This window comes from Balaenoptera borealis, assembly GCF_965194805.1.
Source record: "Balaenoptera borealis genome assembly, chromosome: 11".
NCBI lineage: Eukaryota > Metazoa > Chordata > Mammalia > Artiodactyla > Balaenopteridae > Balaenoptera > Balaenoptera borealis.
In genome coordinates, this window is record NC_138868.1 from 110,771,274 (window position 1) to 110,791,411 (window position 20,138).

A 20,138-nucleotide genomic window follows, 5' to 3' on the forward strand; every position below is an offset into this window, starting at 1 on the left:
TCTAAGTGTCCATGGAACAGCTAGTGGACACATCATTTAAGCAGCTGGATATGTGGGTCTGGAGCTCCAGAGATGCAGAGCTGGTAAGCGTTTAGCAAGTGCCTCTGGAAGAAGGAGAAAAGCCTGGGTTTCAGGGTTGGCCCATTTCCGTGGTGGGTATCCTCCCACCACGGCCCATTTCAAGCTACCAATGTGCGGTCAGTGAGTACGGTGGGCACATCTGGCCTCACGCCGCCACTCAGCACACCACTGGCTGAAGGTCAGGTGTTGGGACTCTAGTATGGGGGGCAAACTGAGAATGTGAGGGTAGATAACATCACAGTCAGGTTAGAACAGGAGGGAGGAGGGAGGGGACATCGGCAAACTAGTTCAGGGGACAGAGTCACACCAGTGATGAGAAGCCCATCCAAGGAGGAGCCCACAAAGGGAGCTGAGATGGAGCTTGTCTACTGAGCATTTACTCCCTGCCAGGCTTCTTATGTGTTACCTCCTTTAATCCACGTTCTATTCTAGGAGTAGGTGCCATTCCAGCCTTATTTTATAGATGGGGGACTGAGGCACAGAGAGGTGAAGTAACTTGCACAAAGTCACAGAGGAAGCCTGAACTGGAGTCTGGGCCCTTCGAGTTCATTTTAGAGCAGGGAGTGTGGCAGGAAACTTTAAAGTTCTAAGGAATGGAACAGTCACAAAATCACAAAGCACTAGTCCAAGAAGGGCCTTAGAAATAAGCCTCTCACTTCAAAACGAGGGCACTGAAGACCAGCCCTGAATCTCAGACGACGATCGGAAAAGGCATCTCTCCTGTCTCAGGGCTTCTCCACCCCTTTTGTGAACAAAATAACCATCATGGATTTAGGAATCCACATACGTTGTCTCTAAGGAAAAGACTTGCCACGGTTCAGGAGCTGGTTCCGCTCAGCCCCCAGGCAGAAAGCCCAGGCAGCAGATCCCACCCCGCCTCTCAACACCCCCTCTCTTTTGGCTGGTGGACTGGGGTCCCTCATGAAATTACGTCATCAATTCTGTGCTGTGTTCCGTACCTGCCTACAGGCTGGATTCTGATTCTCTGCCCATCATTTCCCATGTGCATCTCCTCCACTCAGTGGTTGGTTCTTCCTATGGTCCTGCATTCCAGCAGGAACTTAGTGTTTGCTGAAAGAAAAAAGGACCCGCCCACCTCAGAGGGACAGTCACAGATGGCTTCATCTCATTCCTTCCTAAAACCCAGTGGCTGCTGGGCTGGCTCCCTGAATCGGGGTGGCAGCTGCTCAGTGAAGCAGCGCAGCCCTCATGGGGGGACAAGTAGGGGACTCACTGTCTCGACAACCGGTAAGGAGCCAGGGTCCCGGCGCTCGGCCAGGGCACGACCAGCCTCCCCACTAGAGCTGTGCCCTGTGAGTGGCCTCTGCCATTTCTTCCCTTTCCCCAGCCAGAAGCATCGCCTGTGATCGGGCACCACATTTTCCGAACAAGGCGCGTCCAGCGATGTCTGCATCCTCTTGAATGTTAGCGAGTCAACTACTCTGGGCGTCTCTAAATTAGCTGAGAGGTGGGCACGAGGCTGATACTGCAGACGGCCTGCCAAGGGGAAGGCTTCTTTGCAAAGAAACCTGAAAATGGGGGCTCAGTAATGGCTCAATAGTCACCTGCTTCGATGGCCCCGTGGCCAAGCAGGAGGCGGGCCAAACCCTGATGGCCGGTGGGAGCTGCTCCCCCAACAGACGAGCGTCAAGACGCTCGCCTGAAAGGGGCTACGAAAGGGAAGACAGCCGCCCTTGCCCTCCTGCTGGACGAGGCACGAGAGCCAAGGCTTCTGTCACGGTCATGCTTTGGAGACGCAGCCCCGAGGCTGGCCCGGAGACGACTCTGGGGATCGCAGCGCCCTTTCGTTCCCGACTTGCTGTGTGTTCTCACGCGACTTAGATTCTCAGGGAAAACTGACAGCAGGGCATCGGACCTACTTGGCACCAGGTCAGTACCTCTGACATGTTTCCAAAAATACAAATGTTCAAGTTCCTTGGAAGGAGACAGTGTGTATGTGCAGTATGGAGCAGTAGTTCATTTCTGACAGCCTGAAAAAGACTGATCATTCAATTCCGAAGTAGCTCGTTGCCTAAAGAACGTGACATCCTAACGCCCTTTCCACCCGACACTCAGGCGCTGCCTTCCTGCCTCACGCTCCGCTCCGGTGTGAATGAGCCTCCCCCCCCCGCCCCGTCCTCTGCTGATGGATTCCGACGCCGGGAACATTTAATCTAACACAGGAAAGCGTCAGATGAAAAGGAAGCTGAGGGAAGGCAGCACGACCCCAGGGGTCTAGAAGCCAACACCTCACCCATCCCTCTCTCTCTCGCACCCATTGGCATTTGGGGTCTGCAGTGCAGGCTTTGGGGGGCCCACATAGGGGTCCCTCTTCCTTTTCCTTTGCGTTCCTCCCTCTGCCTATTTGTGGTCCATAGCACTTTAACATCACGAGAGAAGATTTAAAGAATTTAAAAAAAAAAAGTTCTACTTAACAGCACACTCCTCTGGGAGATGTAAATATTCATAAATATATCAACTCTTCCAGACCCATCACAAATAGAACTGCCAATGACACCCCTGCTGCCTTAGGCATTGTTCTAATAAGTTAGGAGCAGCCAAGTGGAAGGGGATATTTTTAACTTCATTTTTTTTCTCAAAAACTTTCATTTTTTTTCTCGATGTGCCCCGCTGGCAACAGAGCTGGAAAGAAACTGTTTGCTAGAAATTGAGAATGCTCCAGAGTCCTAGGTGGGATCTGAAATGGTGATTGAGACAGGTGGCCCCAATCTCACATCTCCATCACACGGAGGATGCTTGGGAAACAAAACCTGATCTCAGCTTCACCTGGCCCAACGTGAAGATGTGTGTCCACCTACTCAGCCAAAGTGCAGCCTCAGCCTGAACAAAACATGCCTCTTTTAGGGGAACCCTGGGGCGTCGGCAGCATGAGATAGAGCCCTTCTTACCATCACTGGAGGATTTTTTTCACAGAGATGCAGCTATTAATACTCTGGCTTCTCAACTGGTGCGGCCACAATTGCGTTATCTGGGCATGAGTCCTTGATGAATATGTTTCCTCGATTTGGTTGTTATTTATTATTCAATAACTGTCCTACTAAACTTAAATTAATGGGGTATTTGGAGACAGCCCTGAATGCTGCTTCCACTTGCTTCTGTCAAGGGAGACCTGCCACATCCTTAATAACCCCTGGCTTGTGGATGACTCCCCAGCCACGTGCTTCACTTGGGGTCTCGGCCACAAGCCTCTGTGGCTGCAACCAGAGAGCTGGGTGCCTGCCAGCCACCGACCTCATGGTCACTGGGCTCCCCGTGGCCGCCTCCCCTTCTTCTCCTCCCCCGCTGCGCCCACTCCTGGCAGATTACAGCTCAGAAGCAGACAAGGTGGGAAAACGAGAAGGGATTAGAGGAAAATAGATTCATGAGAAGACAGATAACAGAATTGGTGGACTCTGTTAATTAAAAAGCAGCAATTTGTCTGAATTCTGAATGTGAAGGATCCCCTGGGAGGTGTTAGCCAGCTTCCTCTGAGAACAGGAGGTGTTCCATCTCCACGGTATAACTTGCTACCCGGGGGCTCTGTGTGTGTGTCGGGATGGGGGGAGGCAGGGTGGTCCTGCCCTCTTTGTCCCTGTTCGGAAACCCCAATACCTCTGCTGGACCGAGGCCACCAGGTGGTTGCCCTCCCCGTACGCCCCCAGCACCCCTAGACTTCTCACGGGCTTGAGACCCCAGGCTTCGGAAAGAGGCTGAGACTCACCTCCTCCCCCAACAGAACGTCCCCCTGATTCAGTAAGGGATACCGACACCCTACCAACGCCGCTCATAATCCCCAGAGCTTCCTGCCCGCCAGGCCCTGTTCTAGGTGCTTTACATGATTAACTCATGTTAATCCTCACAACAATTCTATGAGGCAAACACTCTTACCATCCCCATTTTATCAGAAAAGACACAGAGACCCAGGCAGGTAGACTAACTCCATCCACTGATAAATGGTGAAATAAGTTTCAAAGGCAAGCAGAGTGATGGCGGAGCAGATCTCATTAACCACCAGCCTCTCTCGGCCATCACAGCACGAGTCACCGCTCAGGAGAGGGTCCTAAAATCCCCTAAAAGAAAGCAGCCGACGCATACCACTTAGAGCCAGAAACTACCCACTGCGGACAGACAGAGCCTGCTGGAGACAGGGCAGTCCTCCATTTACTGCAGGTTAATTCATCTTGTGCCTTCAGAAGTGAAAGTCCTCTTTTGTCTGGCATTTACTTATTTGAGAAAAAAACATTTTTCTGATGGGCTCATGGTTCCTACCAAAAAGAGACCCCAGAAAAAGGAATTTTCCAGCACGCTGGGGCTGACAGCCTTCCTATTATGCCCCAGAGGCACACTGTCTCTCAAGATCAAGGCAGGGCACTCTGTCTTCTCCCGGATTCATCCAGGCCCTGGTCTTTGAAGGTTTAGAACCCATTTCCCAGGACTCCCAGCATCAATAATGTGCATTTTGCCCATGAAGTGGCAAGTAAGCTAGTATGCCTGATAACCCAGTCAGTTTAAAAGTTTAGATGATCTTACTTCACAAAACCTCAAGAAGAGATAAATGTTCCCTATTGATTCAGGATTCGTAGCTTCATTAAAAATTCATCTTTATACAAAAATATATATGGAAGCCTGCGATGTAACAGCTTCTACTCTGAGTGTCCTGGGTACCGTGGTGAACAGCACGGGTACAGGCTGCCGCCCTCGTGGGGCTTGTCATCTAGAGGCTTTTGCTTGGATACGGAGCCTCCCGTGAGAACAACATTGGATCCTGTGTGATTTCCAAATTTCCGAGGCTGTCAGTTACAGGGAGTAGGATTTATCTGCAGGCAGGAGGCCTGCAGCCGAAATCCGGACACAGCCCCCTAGGATCGTCTCCTGTTGCTTCAAAGACTCAGTGGTGACGTGACGTGTCATCGCAGAGGGGGTGCTCCAGACGCTGAGGAGCTGGTGTCGTCCTGGCCAGTCTCGGGCAGCAGTGTGAGCCCTGGACTTGGGGTCAGAAGATCTGGGCACACCTACCACACCCTGACCCTGGACTTGACCTCCCTGGCACCTCGGTGTGCAATAAGGGCAGGTATGACCCAGAGCCCCTGTTTGAAAGGGTGGTTTACAGCTCGAAGCAAAACAAAACAAAGTGGAAATGGATTGCACATGTGAAAATGCTTGGAATCCATGAACTGGCATGTAAATGGGAAGTGTTGAGATCACTAAAATCACGCTGGCTGAGATCCGCATAGGCCGCCTTGTGACCTGGTCTGCTTCTTTGACAACCTGCAGGTCTAAGTCCTCCTGGGAGCTCATTTCACCCTGCCCTTTGCTCTCCATCCGGGGCGAGCTGTTTGATGGGTCAGCTCGGGAGGTGGAACTCCAGCTCCCGAGATCCCCTGCTGGTGTGTTTCCCGTTAGCTGGGTTGCAGGGCGGATGACCTCAGGAGAACCGGGGGACAGAGGGATGAGCTGCACGTCGTAGCTCACGTGCATCCTCGCCTGGTTACCCAATCACACGGTCAGCCTGCTGCCGCAGTGCAGGGATTTCGCAGATATGACTGAAGTTCCCAATCAGCGACGTAAGTTAATCAAAGGGAGGCTAGCCCTGTGGGCCTGACCTGTCCAGTAGGAAGGCTTCAAAGGAAGGCTTCCTGAGAGCAGTGTGCCCCCGCCCTTCCGATAGCCTCCTCTGACGACCAGCCTGAGCCCATGCCAGTGGGGTTCCCATCCATTCATGACTTTTCCTACTGGGCTGCCTCCCCTCAGGACTTTGGACTTAGCCAGCGCCCACCATGGGGCAAACCACTCCTTGCAAAAATCCGTCACGGTGCGTATCTTTCTCCTCCTTGGTCCCGCGGCTCTGGCGAATCCTCACTGACACTCCATCCTGCCGGCCTGTCCGGCGGTTTGCCTGCAATGCCAACATCACTTCCACCCGTGGGTGTCCTTATACTTGAAGAAGAGTTGGCGTCAGTGAACTTGGGAGGCCCAGCTGCCGCTGATTGCTGCACATCACGTGCTGGAGGAATGAGCTGAGCAACGAAGCCCATCTTCACATGAGAATTAATAAACACAACAAAGGCCAAGACCGAAGATGCCTTCCTTAGAACTCTCTACCACGGAGGACCGTTCCACGGGCTCGTGGTTTCCTAGGTGCTGTGCTCCCTTTACCTGCCAAGGCTTTTCAGTGTGAAATTAGGGGGTCCACCAGCTTTATTTATTTATTTATTTTTGCCAGTGCAGTTTGTCCTGAACAATCAAGATAGATGGCCAGCTCAGGTGAGTTTATACAACAATCCCAGCAAGAGAAACACTAAGTCAATCTATTGGGGGAAATATTAATGCTCTCATTAGGAGGCTTAATTATTCACATCAGCCTCTGGTTCTTTCCAGGACATTAATTCCATTTCTGACTTCAGAGCAATTGCTCTTCTCAAACTTGCGAGACACCCAACAGGTGCTCTCGGTTCCTGGAGTGTTAAAATATTCTGCCCAGAGCCTGGAGAGATGGTCTCAGAACCCGCTCTCCCCCAACTCCCTCCACAGGCACACACAAACACACACTCACACTGCACACACACATACGTGGACATACACACAGACACACACCGCACAAACACACACTGCACACACACATACATGGACACACACACACCCACCATACACACACACTGACACACACATAGACACATACCACACACACACAGACACACACACACGGACACACACACCGCACACACACATACGTGGACATACACACAGACCCACACCACACACACAGACACACACACACACTGGACACACATACATGGACATACACAGACACACACCACACACACAGACACACACACATACATGGACATACACACACACACTGCACACACACGTACATGGACAAACAGGCACACACACCGCACACACACAAACATGGACACACACACAGACACACAGACACACACATACATGGACATACACACAGGCACGCACCACACACACACAGGCGCACACACACGCACACTGCACACACATACATGGACATACACAGACACACACCACACACACACACACACACTGCACACACATACATGGACATAGACAGACACACACCACACACACACACACTGCACACACATACATGGACATACACAGACACACACCACACACACAGACACACACACATACATGGACATACACACACACACTGCACACACACGTACATGGACAAACAGGCACACACACCGCACACACACAAACATGGACACACACACAGACACACAGACACACACATACATGGACATACACACAGGCACGCACCACACACACACAGGCGCACACACACGCACACTGCACACACATACATGGACATACACAGACACACACCACACACACACACACACACTGCACACACATACATGGACATAGACAGACACACACCACACACACACACACTGCACACACATACATGGACATACATAGACACACACCACACACACACATACATGGACACACACTCACACTGCACACACACATACATGGACACACACACAGACACACACCACCCACACGGACACACACATAGACACACACCACACACATGGACACACACATACACCGCACACACACATACATGGACGTACACATAGACACACACCACACACACACACACACTGGACACACATACATGGACATACACATAGACACACACCACACACAGACACACACACATACATGGACACAGACACAGACACACACCACACACACGGACATACATATAGACACACACCACACACACACAGACACACACCACACACAGACACACACACATACATGGACACACAGGCACACACACCACACACACACAGAGACACACACACAAACATGGACACAGACACACACACCACACACACAAAAACATGGACACACACACACACACACCACACACACTCACACTCACACACACACACAAACATGGACACACACAGAGACACACACCACACACAAACATGGACACAGACACACACACTGCACACACACACACACACCACACACACATGGACACACACAAACACACTCACACACACACAGACACACATACATGGACACACAGAGACACATACCACACACACACCACACAGACACACACACACAGACACACACCACACACACACAAACATGGACACACACACCACACACAGACACACACTCACAGACACCACACACACACATTCACACCATACACACACAGACATGGACACACACAGACACACAAACACACACACACCACACATACACAGACACACCACACACACACTGCACACACACATACATGGACACATACACAGACACAAAGACACATGCAACACACACTCACACACATACACTCACACAGTCACATCCAAACACTCACACACACAGACACACACCTGCACACACACATACATGGACACACACTCACACACAAACACATGCACCCACATGCACACTCTCACACACACCACACACACGCACACACCACACACTCACACACACACAGTCACACACACACATACATTGATACATACACACAGACACACACCACACACACACACCGTGGCTGATTCGGACCAAAGCTCATCATTTCCTCCACACTCATACTTACATTCCCATCTTTTTCCCATTCAAAATAATAACAATAGAAATAAGCACACACGTATTGATTTCTATGTGCCAAGCACAGTTTTAAACGCTTTAAACACATGAACTGATGTCCAGCACCTTGGAAGTAGCACTATTTTATTATCTGTATTTTACCAATAAGGGAACTGAGAAGCAGGTGATTAGCATCTCGCCTGCAGGCATCTAAGGAAGGGGACAGTTAGGGTTTGCACCCAGGCAGTGACACTCTGGAGCCCACACTCTCTGTCTTCATGGCAAACTGCCCCTTTCCGTCCACGTTCTATGTACTGGGCCATGCTTCTCTTCCATGTCCCTTTCATAACGTTTTACTATTTAAAAAAGTCTCTAGGGCTTCCCTGGTGGCACAGTGGTTGAGAATCTGCCTGCCAATGCAGGGGACACGGGTTCGAGCCCTGGTCTGGGAGGATCCCACATGCCGCGGAGCAACTGGGCCCGTGCGCCACAACTACTGAGCCTGCGCATCTGGAGTCTGTGCTCCGCAACAAGAGAGGCCGCGACAGTGAGAGGCCCGCGCACTGCGATGAAGAGTGGCCCCCGCTTGCCACAACTAGAGAAAGCCCTCGCACAGAAACGAAGACCCAACATGGCCATAAATAAATAAAAATAAATTAAAAAAAAAAAGTCTCTGAACGACTGGGAAGAAGGCATTAAGTTCATGCAGGACGAGACTGACCTTCCTGATTTTTTTTTTTTTATTATAAGCCTTTCCCTCACAATCATTACACAAAATTCAAATGTCTTTTTATGCAATTAAAGGCCCTTCAGCATCCTCACCTTGGCACTCCATACATGCAAAATTTCACCTAGTCTACGAGGATAGTGCAACGTTCCTCTCTCCACCCACGTGAGAGCTTTCCAGACGGATAGTTCTGCCACAGGCACTGCCGTCAGAAGCAAATACACCCAAACAGCTTTTTGTCATGCACCTGTCTTTCCCCAGAGCTCTACCCTCCAGAGTCAGTGGGGAGGAAATAAACCCCGGGAGGGTCAGACAAAGCAGAGCTTCGTTAGAATTTGTGGGGATTTCAGTTCTGGCTAAACCATCATGTTCTTACCCTCCAGGGACATCAGAGAGAGTGCTGGGGTTTTTGTACCAAGGTAGTTTTTCCCCTTTGAAAAAAATAACATTAAAAACATTGTTCTGAAGAGTAGGACATTAATTGAATACACTATTTCCATATAAACTAAGAGCCTGGGAGAGTTGGAGAACTACAGGTCAGAAATGTAATGAGTTTCAAATACAATGAAGAGATCTCCAGCTAAAAATAAAATAATGTAAACAAGGCAAATGAAAGGGGGCGGCATTACAGATGAATCACTTAAGGTCACTCATTCATTCAGTTAATGTACGTTTAAACCCAAGCCTATGATGTGCCATTCGCTGCGCTCAGAACTGCATTTGGTGAACAAGACTGGAAAGGCCTCTGTCCTCACAGAACTTATCTTCCGGTAGAGCATTTGGAAGCATACCCTGATGCTGTAAGAGTGAACATCTGAACACACCATGGTTTAGTGGACATCTGCCCTTTGCTGCCTGCCCAGTATCCCCTTCTTGGTTAATAGTGCCTAGATATTTCCCTTGGAGAGTAAGCTCTACACCCACAACAGTCCTCGTGGCTCTGGAGGCAGGCATGAGGTCATCAGGTGTCCCCAGGATAGATATTGTTTGAGACGGGCAGGTGACAGTGACACAGGCCGTGCACTAAGAACCACCCCTACCTGTGACTTTGACCCTGGATTTTCCAGACTGTTGGAAGTCAGCCTCGAGCTGCTAGAGACCAACACATGGAGAAACCTGCTTGGGAATCTTGAAAGGAAAGCAGAGCCCAGTGGCTGAGAGATAGAGACTAAATTCTAATTACCCTGTGTGAGCCCCTGGATTCTGCTATACCTGAAGTCAACTCTACTTCTGGATTTCTGAGATACATGAATTAATCTCCTTCACTTATCTCTCTTAAGCCAGTTTGAGTTGGGCTTCTATTCCCTGCAACCAAAATGGGTCTTGACTAAGTCCAGTTAAGAACTTCACTCATTTTCAGCTGGTCTCTTAGAGGGAACATATCCATCTGCTGTGTTTAAGACACTCTGATTTGGTGTCAGACACAGCTAGGTTGAGCTCTCAGGTCTATCAGCAGACTTAGGACCTGGTTCCTCTGTTCTCACACCTCTAAACTGATAACAATAGCAGAGCCTTCTCCACAGGTTTGCTGAAAGATGCAATAAGATTACACATGGGAAGCGCTTGGCACGGGCCTGGCATGTGTTAGCTACACAATAAATGGCGGTCCTTGTGATCACGATGGTAATGGCTATCATCACAGTAATCATCATAAACATGACCATCTTTCCTGGGCTCCACACCCACCCCGCTGGCGATCGCCCCGGTTCCCTGCCCCCCTTCACAATAAAACTTTTTTAAAAATCACATATGCTCTCTTTTGCACTTTTCACTTTCTAGCCCCTGATTTCCACCCACTCCAATCAGCTTTGTTCCCGTTATACTCTTGAAATTGCTACTGTCAAGGTCGCCCATGAACTGCATTGTGCCGAAAACAATGATTAAAATTTCTCTCATTTTCCTCAGCCCTTCGGTACCTGTATCACGGTGGACACGTTCTTTCTCCTGAAGCCGTTACCTCACTTGCCTCTTCTTCTCCCTTCTCTCTCAGTCTCTGCTGGCTCTACCTCCTTTTTTTGGATCATCTATCTCTACATCCACTCCTGGGTCTTCCTGTTGAGTCTATAGCTGGGAAAATGGCTTTGAAATGTGTGCCTCTAGTCGCAGACTCTCCCTGGGGGTCGATTCCTCCATCATGCGTTGTAGGACAATGTGGCCCAGATGTCTACAGGGCTCTTCCGTCAACAACACTGACCTGCTCATTAACCATCCTCCTCCACCCCGAGACCTGCTTCTCCTCGTGGAGCCTCCGCCTTGGTAAAGGGCATCCCCATTCCTACTCTCCTGGGTCAGAACCCTGAACGGCATCTTTGGTTCCTCTCTTCCTTATCTGCGCGTCCAGCCCATCGGCAGGTGCAGCCTCTGACTTAAACGTATCCTGGACCTGATTCCATCTCACCTGCTCCACCCCTTCCACGTGAGTCCCAGCACAGGACCATGTAGCGGCCCCCACGGGCCCCCACGCTCACATCTGCCCCTTCACACTGAGAGATCAGGTCACACCTCTGCCCCTGCAAAGCTTCCAAGGGCTTCCCGTTATGCCTAAAATCCAAACTCCTTATAAATGCCCCATGCGACCTTGGTTTGTGGGTGTTTGCATGCTGCTCTGACCACCACTGGCACGCTCCGTTCCTCTGCCCCTCCCTGGGGGCTCCGGTCACACCCCACGTGCTCGGGCGTCCTCACACACACCACCCTGGCTCCTGCATCTCCTTCTGCCTGGAGCACGGCTCTCCCGGGTCTTCCCAAGGCTGGCTTCCCATCGGCTAAGCCTTTGCTCCATCGTCACCTCCCCAGAGAGGCCTTGCCCGACCGTGCCACCCAAAGGAGTGTCTTTCCCACCCCCATTCACTCCCTTTCTGGTATTCTGCCTTATTTTCTTTAGATTCCTTATTTTTCATGTTCAGCGACTGGCTGGCTGCCTTCGTGGGCTGGATGAACATCCCATCAGCGTAGGTGGAAGACGTGCGGGGATTTAAAGGAACAGGCATGGACTGTTCTCACCTGCCCATCAGCAGGCGACGTCCGAGTCTCCCCTCTACTCATCACACCTTGGAGAGTCCCACCAGCCCCTTCAGTCGGCTCTGGGAACTTGGAGTGGAGGAACGTACTTCCCAGTGGTGACTACCCTGGGGTAAGCTGCCTTTATTGTAGAAGAAATAATAATTTTTTAAAACTTGGCATTCAAACTACTCAGTAAGCCCAACCATCATGGACTGAGCGGGGAGGCTGGCAGGTGAGGGGACCGGAGGATGAGTTAGAAATCATTTCATGCTCTATTTGGTATCTACTAAAAAGTCATGTGGTCATTCTTGAACATCTGATATAAGACTGTCATTTCATAAACGAACTCATGTCCTAATAGGAAAAAAGACAGGCAGAGCAAACACGACGACAGAATGATTAACTGCATAAACATCTCCATCAATACCTGTTGAGAGTCTCTGAGGAATTGGAAATGGATGGGGTAAGCCAGATCAATGTCAAATCTCCCCCCAGACTCAGTAAATTTCTGAGAGTAGAGAGAATATCTCTTCCAGTGAAAATGGAAATAAACGAGGACACATTAAAGAATAAACCTACTATGAAATTTTCTTGTAATTTGGAGGATTCCTCCAAATATTAAATGTTTGGGGAAGATGTCTGTTCTTACAGTGGGGCAACATTCCTTCAAACTCAGTTTAAGTGGACTTTATCTTACAGCTGAGACGTTAATACCTGATTAACTTAACCTGATTCTGATCACGCCTAATCTCTGCCAAGCCCTCAGGCATGTGCAGTATTCAGATAACTTTATATTAACCTTTGTCATATATGACATACTGTGAAATCTCACTCATGGACATTGTTTTCTTCCTGAAGCAGATTGGCAATGCCTCCAGGGGAGAGACAGGAGGTCTCATGTGCTTTCACTCTCTGTCTTTAGTTGTACGTGACCGGGGTTCTACAGCCTGCACACAGGTAGCTACAGTCCTATGCCAAGTACTTGGTCCCAGGTCCTAAGGGAATCCCCTTGTACAAGCGCTGTCACCAGAAGGACCAGTGCAGAGCCCAAGGTGGCGTGGAGTTTGATCCAGAATGATGCAAGGCCGAAGGCTGCCTCGATGCGACGCACGCTCGCTCAGTCACGCGTGCTGGCTACTCTGTTTCTGGTGGGACTCCTTCTCCAGCCCCTCCCCACTCTTCCCGACCCGACCCGCTCTGTGCCCTCGGACACCAACCTCTACTGACACATCAGCCAGGTTCCCTTGCCCTCAGCTTCTGGTTGGGTTTGGCCAGTGGATGCCCCAGCAGGAGATGGGAGGTGGTGGAGCGAGAAGCCGGGGACCCACAGCCCAGCTCCTGTTGGGTAGTTGCTCTTCCAAAGCCACCGCCCACACCAGCCTCATCATCATGTCTCCTTCCTGAACTCTGCCCACATCCCTGTAACAGCTCGCTCATTACACATTCTTCCATAACACCCGCTGGGTTCCGTAGGGCCCTGTCAAGCCTTCAAGTGCACAACTAGGATATATTCACTAAGCAAAATGTGTTGAACTCCTACCTTGTACACAATAATGTTCTCAGTGTCTGTAATACACAAATCCCTATCTCCTCTAACACTGTATGCCTGTTACCTTTTATAACACATCAGAGTACACTTTATGTTTACTGGTTATTATCTGCCTTCTTCACCACTGGGAATATCTCGAGTGCTGGCAGTACATCTGTTTTACTCAGTATTGACCCAACACCTGGCCCATACCCGACCCAAAGCTCATTTCCATTTGGGAATGCTCTCGAAGAATTTTAAGCTGAGTAGCAAACCTAGGTAAATAACTAAGTATAACATCATGGGATAAATGATTAAACACAGTATGACTGAAGTTATCAAAACATAAAGGAGGAAGGGCTTGATTCTGAGTTGCTCAGGTAGAATGAGGGCTATGACAAGGGACCTCTGACAGGTGGTGACATGGCATGAGGTGTAAAAGGATGAGTAGGAGCTTCTCAGAAAGCAAGAGGCAACGGGAGAGCGTTCCCGACGGAGGGAAGGGCTTGGACAGGAGGACCAATGATGCGGAGCCTCCTAATGTATGTGACACCCTGAAGCTGAAGAGGAGGAGCCAGGAGGACGGCCAAGACGCGCTCCACGGAGAACACGGCACGTCAGGGAACAAGCCAGGGGACCTCTTCTTGCCTCAACTTCTGTCTTATGGTACAGTGCCTGGGCCTTCCCGTTTCAGCAGGAAGAAGCCAGTCGCCCCACCCCACAGCCACTGGAGTTACCCAGCGACAGCGCCCAGCCCCACCCCGTGTGTGCTTCGCAGCGTCTCCCAGGAGGGGGCAGCAGCAACCCGTTCCCACTTCTAGCCCAAGTTGATGCAGATTTCTGAGAGTTGTTGACATACGACCTAAGCATTTGCAAAGCTAAAAATGAAAATAAAATGGCAAGATGTCTTTACATTCAACAGACATAAATAATTAATCGCACTTCAGGAGACAAAGGAAGCCTGGTGTTTAAAGACACCCCGGGGTGGGTTCCTCACTGACCGGGGTCACCTGGGGCCACGGCTGAACCAGGAACGAGTATGCCAGGGGAGCTGTGCTGTAGGCGTCAGGCCCGGGGTAATTTTGCAAAGACCTCAATCGTTTGTCATTGAAACTAACCAGGTTCTCCTCCAGGACGGTCTGGGGGCTTCCTGGGTGAATGACTCAACGGTAGGCACTAGTGCTTCTGTGTTGTATCATTCAGAGATCAGCACAGTAATATCATAGATGAATACTACGGACCTGCCTGGAATTTGTATTGCCGCACTAACACCTCTTATTTTCCGACAAAAGACACCTAAGAGTTTCTGGGCCCAGAGCCTTGGTCCCCAGAGGATCCTGTGATTCTTTAATTTAGTGGTTCTCAAAGGCTGAGCCCTAGATTTCCCAGGGTCTCCAAGAACTTTCTGGGTTCTTGTGAGGTCAGACTATTTTCAGAATAATATTAAGATATTCTTTATTTTTCACTGTGTTGATATTTACACTGATGATGCAAAAGCAACAGTGGGTAAAACCGCCAGAGCCTCGGCACAAACCAAGGTCTCGGCCGTGGAGCGTGCTGGCTGTGCCTGCTCGTCTCCCCGGCGTTCACAGGAGAACCCCAGAGCCTGCGGCGCTTGAGAGCATCCTTCACTAAACAGTAAAAAGATGTGTTAAATCTCAGCTCTCGAGTACAAAGTTCACAGCGTTATGAGTGCTGAGAGGGGACATTCCCTGACCCTGGGCTGTGGTCGCCTTACGGACCTGCCCTTGTGTGCGCGTTGCCAGCCGTGCCAGTGGCTGCCTTCCTGGGGCGTGATCTTTACTTGAATGAAGGACAGACCATCTACGGTTATTCAGACGTGGGTCCTTGACAGTCACCTTCTCAAAAGCATCACCTCATGGAAAACACCTGCCAGTATCTGCTGTCAATGCTAAAATTTGAGCTTTCAGGTAAAAATGATAATTTGGGGGAAACTTTTATCAGCCACCACTGTCTTTACAGCTTCTAATATGCAGACTCTTCTGATGACAACTTTGGGGATATTCACAGTCAAGAGACATGATTTTGAATCTTAGATTTGCCACCAACATTCTATAAAACCTCTGTTAAACTATTCCTCTCTTTGGCTCTCTCACATCCTAAACTTCAAAAAAACTGAATTAGGATAAAGAATTTTTGAGGTCACTTCCAATTCTTCCATTTCTCTCCACCCCCTCCTCTCTTTTCTCCTTTTCTACTCTCAGGTTTCATTTTTTTCTGTTTTTTTTTCTTTTATTAACGGAAGTATAGTTGATTTACTATGTTGTGTTAATTACTGCTGTATAGCAAAATGACTCAGTTATGCACATATATACAATCTTTTTCATATTCTTTTCCGTGATGGTTTATCCCAGGATACTGAATATAGTTCCCTGCGCTCTACAGTAGGACCTTGCTGTTTATCCATCCTAAATGTCATAGTTTGCGTCTGCTAACCCCGGCCTCCCATCCTCTCAGGCGTCACAGCTTCCAAGAAAGAAGCAAGGACATCCACTACTGGGATAAAGAGAGACCACAAAGCTGTTAGACGGGAACCATCCCTCCACTCCCGATCACTGGGCTCTGTGTCACCTGAGTCTGAAAGCAACGATTCTGACACATCACAATAGCCACGTGTTGTCAGAGCCACGCATGGAAGGCGCTCCCCTCCACTCCTGAAATAGAACCTAGCACCTGTGTGCAGTTTCGTGCTCAGAACTGCCTGCTCTGTGCCCATCACCCTGAGGGAGGAGGGGATGCTGGGTGAGAGCAGGTGTGGAGGCGAGGAGGCGGTCAGCCCGCTGTAGCCCGCTGGTCCCGCGGGGCCAAGGCACCTGCAGCCATCCTGCGGTGCAGCTTGAGAGGAGCGGCTGGGCGAGAAAAGCAGGCACCCCGCTGGGAGGAAGCCTCCCCATTCAAGATGCTGAAGGATGCTCTACGACATTTAAAAGCACACCTCTTCGGGTGCCACGCAGAGGCCTGGAAATCTGCACGCAGCCGTCTGTTGCTAAATGCTCGTCGAGGGGGACTTGCTGCTTGCAGAGATGGTGCTCATGCCAAACTCTGCCTGCATCCGAGCTTGAATCTGCCAGCTTGCATCCGGCAGCAGAAGCTGCTTTTACCAAGCTGGGTCTCCCAAACAAGGTCAGTTTTGCCACCACTTGTCTTTCACTGTGGTTGAATTCCCGTCAAGCGTGTGTAAGAGAAATAAAGGCTGAGGAGAGAGAGGAGGAAGATATTCTTGCTTGCTTATCTCTTTGGTTGATTTTCTGCCAAAAAAAAAAAAAAAAAAAGCCCTCTCTGTCCTAATGCCTTGTCTGTTTAAAATTGTCTGATTAAGTCTCCAAAAAGCGAAGGCATTGCCGGCAGTGTCCAGAGGGTTCTACCTCCTCCTATTTTTTCCTTTACAGCCTGTAAAATGGACAGCCACAAAGAAGGAATCACACTGTGGATGTGTTTGCATCCTTATACCTGGATCTGGGGAGGAAGGAAGTGGGCAGTGGATGGACAGTGGGGTCCTGGCAGGGATGGGGGGCTTCCCAGACACAGGAAGGAAACAGCCTTGTGGGCCTAAACCGCACTCAGCCTAACAAACCATCATCTTGAAAGCAGCGCTCCAACTGAGTTTTGATGTAAACACTAATATTCCCTCTACTCAGCTCTTCTCGTCTTAGGCAAGCTCATGTATATTTCACTGTGTGTCCTACCCACTATCACACTCATACATCAAAGGATCTGAGGGCAAGGAACCTGATTTTGAAAACATTATTCTTTTAAAGATTGATCCTGTCATCTTGACCACTTCCTTAGCTGGGAGAGGTTCTCCATACATTATTTTAATGTGCTCTATGCAAAAGAAACCTTCTCGCCTCTCCTGCCCAAACTCTTCTGCAAGTATGATTAGGCAGGGCCCTTGCTTTCATTTCCTTTCTTTTTACCATCCATGGACACTTGGGCACGTCCATAAATGCCACAAGAAAGTAAAATCAGAAAGGGTGGTGGGAGCTAGAAAATTTGAGAAGGTTGGTGGAACCTTTGAGAAGCTCAATGAGAGGGGACACGGGGTCTCCTTCGGCAGCAAGAAGGGATGCTAACAAGAGTTTTAGAATAAATTTCTTAGAAATGGGTGTAAAGATGATTTTTAGAGGAGGTCCTTCAGTCTGGCCTGTGCTCAGTGTAACCTCCAGGGTGTGTGTTGTGCTAACCTCAGTGGTGCTCGGGCCCCAAGCCTCCACTCAGAACCCCGTCAGGATGCAGGAAAACCCCTCAGTCCAGACCCCACCCACCCCTTGCGCTCAGCCCACCCAGCTGCCTGACCTCGGTTCTCCCACACTGCCCACACCCTGGTGAAAGGGGATCCGTGGTCACCTGCTGAGCCATCACTGTCTTGGGTCCCACGGGTCCTTGTGTGTAGGTGGAGGCAGAGTCAACACCAGCTGTGTCTAGAGCCTTCTCTCCTACCCTGAAGGATGCCGCCGCTAACGCCAACAGGCCCAAGAAGTTTCCCAGAACAGTTAACCTGCAAATACTAGGATCTAAGAAAACGGGGGCTTAGAGTCGTCCTTTCTTATAACACGTCAGTTTCCAGTTGAGGATTTCCATGTAGAGGGTTCATGTAAAGCTCTTGGCCCAGGTTGTCCTGCCTTGCCTGGTTTCCTGCCCTGCGTCCCTGCTTTCCCAACAGATGAGGTCTCCTGACCCCTCGTGTATGTTCGCACGCCACTAAGCCCAGGACTGACCACAGCGTCCCAGGAGGAAGCACCACGCCCCCCTTGTGGCTGCTTCAGCTCGGATCGCCTGGCCCAGTTCTGAGTTGGGGCTGTCTTAGCAGCCGTACCATTGGCACCAATTCTGAGAACGGTACCAGGCGTTGCTCCCGGGCCCCAGATGCTGCCTTGCTCGGCTGTAATCCATCCATCGCGCGGGCTCTAGGAGTGGACTTCTGCTGTGCTCCTGTCACCACCGCGTGCAGCCCGCCGGCAGCCCAGGGGCTCGCAGGCCCCCCTGCAGGACCCGCTGTCTGCACAGACAGTCTCACCGGCCTTGAATCTGCCTAGTGCCTGTCACTGCACTGCACCTGTCTGGGTTTTTAGGGATGGTGCTGTCCTCTTTTTATATCCGAGGCACTCACTCAGCTCATACCGTGAGATCTGTCCATCCAGAGACTAGCCAGGCCGGTGGGCAGGTCCATCCTTCCTGCCCCTTCCTGGCCATTCTGTCTGTAACAGGCAAGCAGAACGGGACGGCTCTGAGCCAGGACAGACGGTTCGCGTCATACAAAAAGCGAGAGAGAATTAACCAAGTGGCTGCTCCCCTGGGGCCCCAGCTACCCCCAGGGGCTCTTTCCACCTTTCACGTCTCTTTGTCAAGTCCAGCAGGCGACACAGCCTCCCGTGGTGCCAAAAACAGGAAAGGTACACCGTACTCTCATAAAAGGTCTTTGGAGCACATTCCCCGGGCTCCGCGAGGCTCTCTGTGCCGTTCGTGCGTCCTCGCTGGGAAGCATGTCTGCACTAGCGCTCGTTTTAATAGAATCTGTACGATGACTGGGTCCTGTATGTATGCTGTAAGGTTCTCCTCAGCCACGTGCTCTAAAAAGGTCATTTACAGAGCCGTTTGTGATCATTAATACAAGACAGATTTGCAAAGCAGCTTCTGAGCTGAGAAAAATTTCCTGGATGTTTTTGTCAAACCGGTAACGGTGAACAGGATTTGATCACTTGATGTGTCAGTTGTAGACGGGCTGGGAAACACTGCTTTCAAATCTTAAAACAAAAGAAAAACAAAAACCTGTGTCCTGAAGCCCCTCGTCTCTGGGACTATTGCAGGGAGCGGGCCCGAGGCAAAGGCAAGAAGCGGCCCTGATCCAAAGGAGGGCGAGGACAGGGTGGGGGCCAGACAGCCCCGGGGAGGGTGGAGGGGACCAGGAAAGCAGGGACTCCTGTGAGGAAGTCTGGAGACCAAGTAAGTGATGCCGGCTCCGCATCCCGTCTTGGCTCACTCGTGGAGCACCGACTCCACTCAGTGGGCACTTGTCAGCACTGCACGTCACCCCGCAGGCTCCCGGCTGAGGCCCAGGTGTAGACGGCCTTCCTCTGTGGGAGAAGCCAGCGCCATCAGCTGAACAGCGGCGGCAGGCTGGCCCCTCCGAAGGGCAGGGTCCCCTGTGTCCTGCGGCTGAATCAC

General features: G+C 50.5%; 1 protein-coding gene and 1 long non-coding RNA gene across 6 annotated transcripts in view; one reads left to right on the forward strand and one right to left on the reverse strand.

Moving 5' to 3' along the window:
- Positions 1–12,976, forward strand: part of LOC309605343 — a 161,122-nt gene extending 148,146 nt beyond the window's left edge. The window contains exon 2 of the long non-coding RNA XR_014231348.1: positions 9,233–12,976. This is a non-coding gene — a long non-coding RNA (uncharacterized lncRNA). The remainder of the gene's footprint in view (positions 1–9,232) is intronic.
- OPCML (opioid binding protein/cell adhesion molecule like) overlaps positions 1–20,138 on the reverse strand; it is a 1,243,265-nt gene that overhangs the window by 599,302 nt on the left and 623,825 nt on the right. The gene's annotated exons all lie outside the window — the stretch shown is intronic.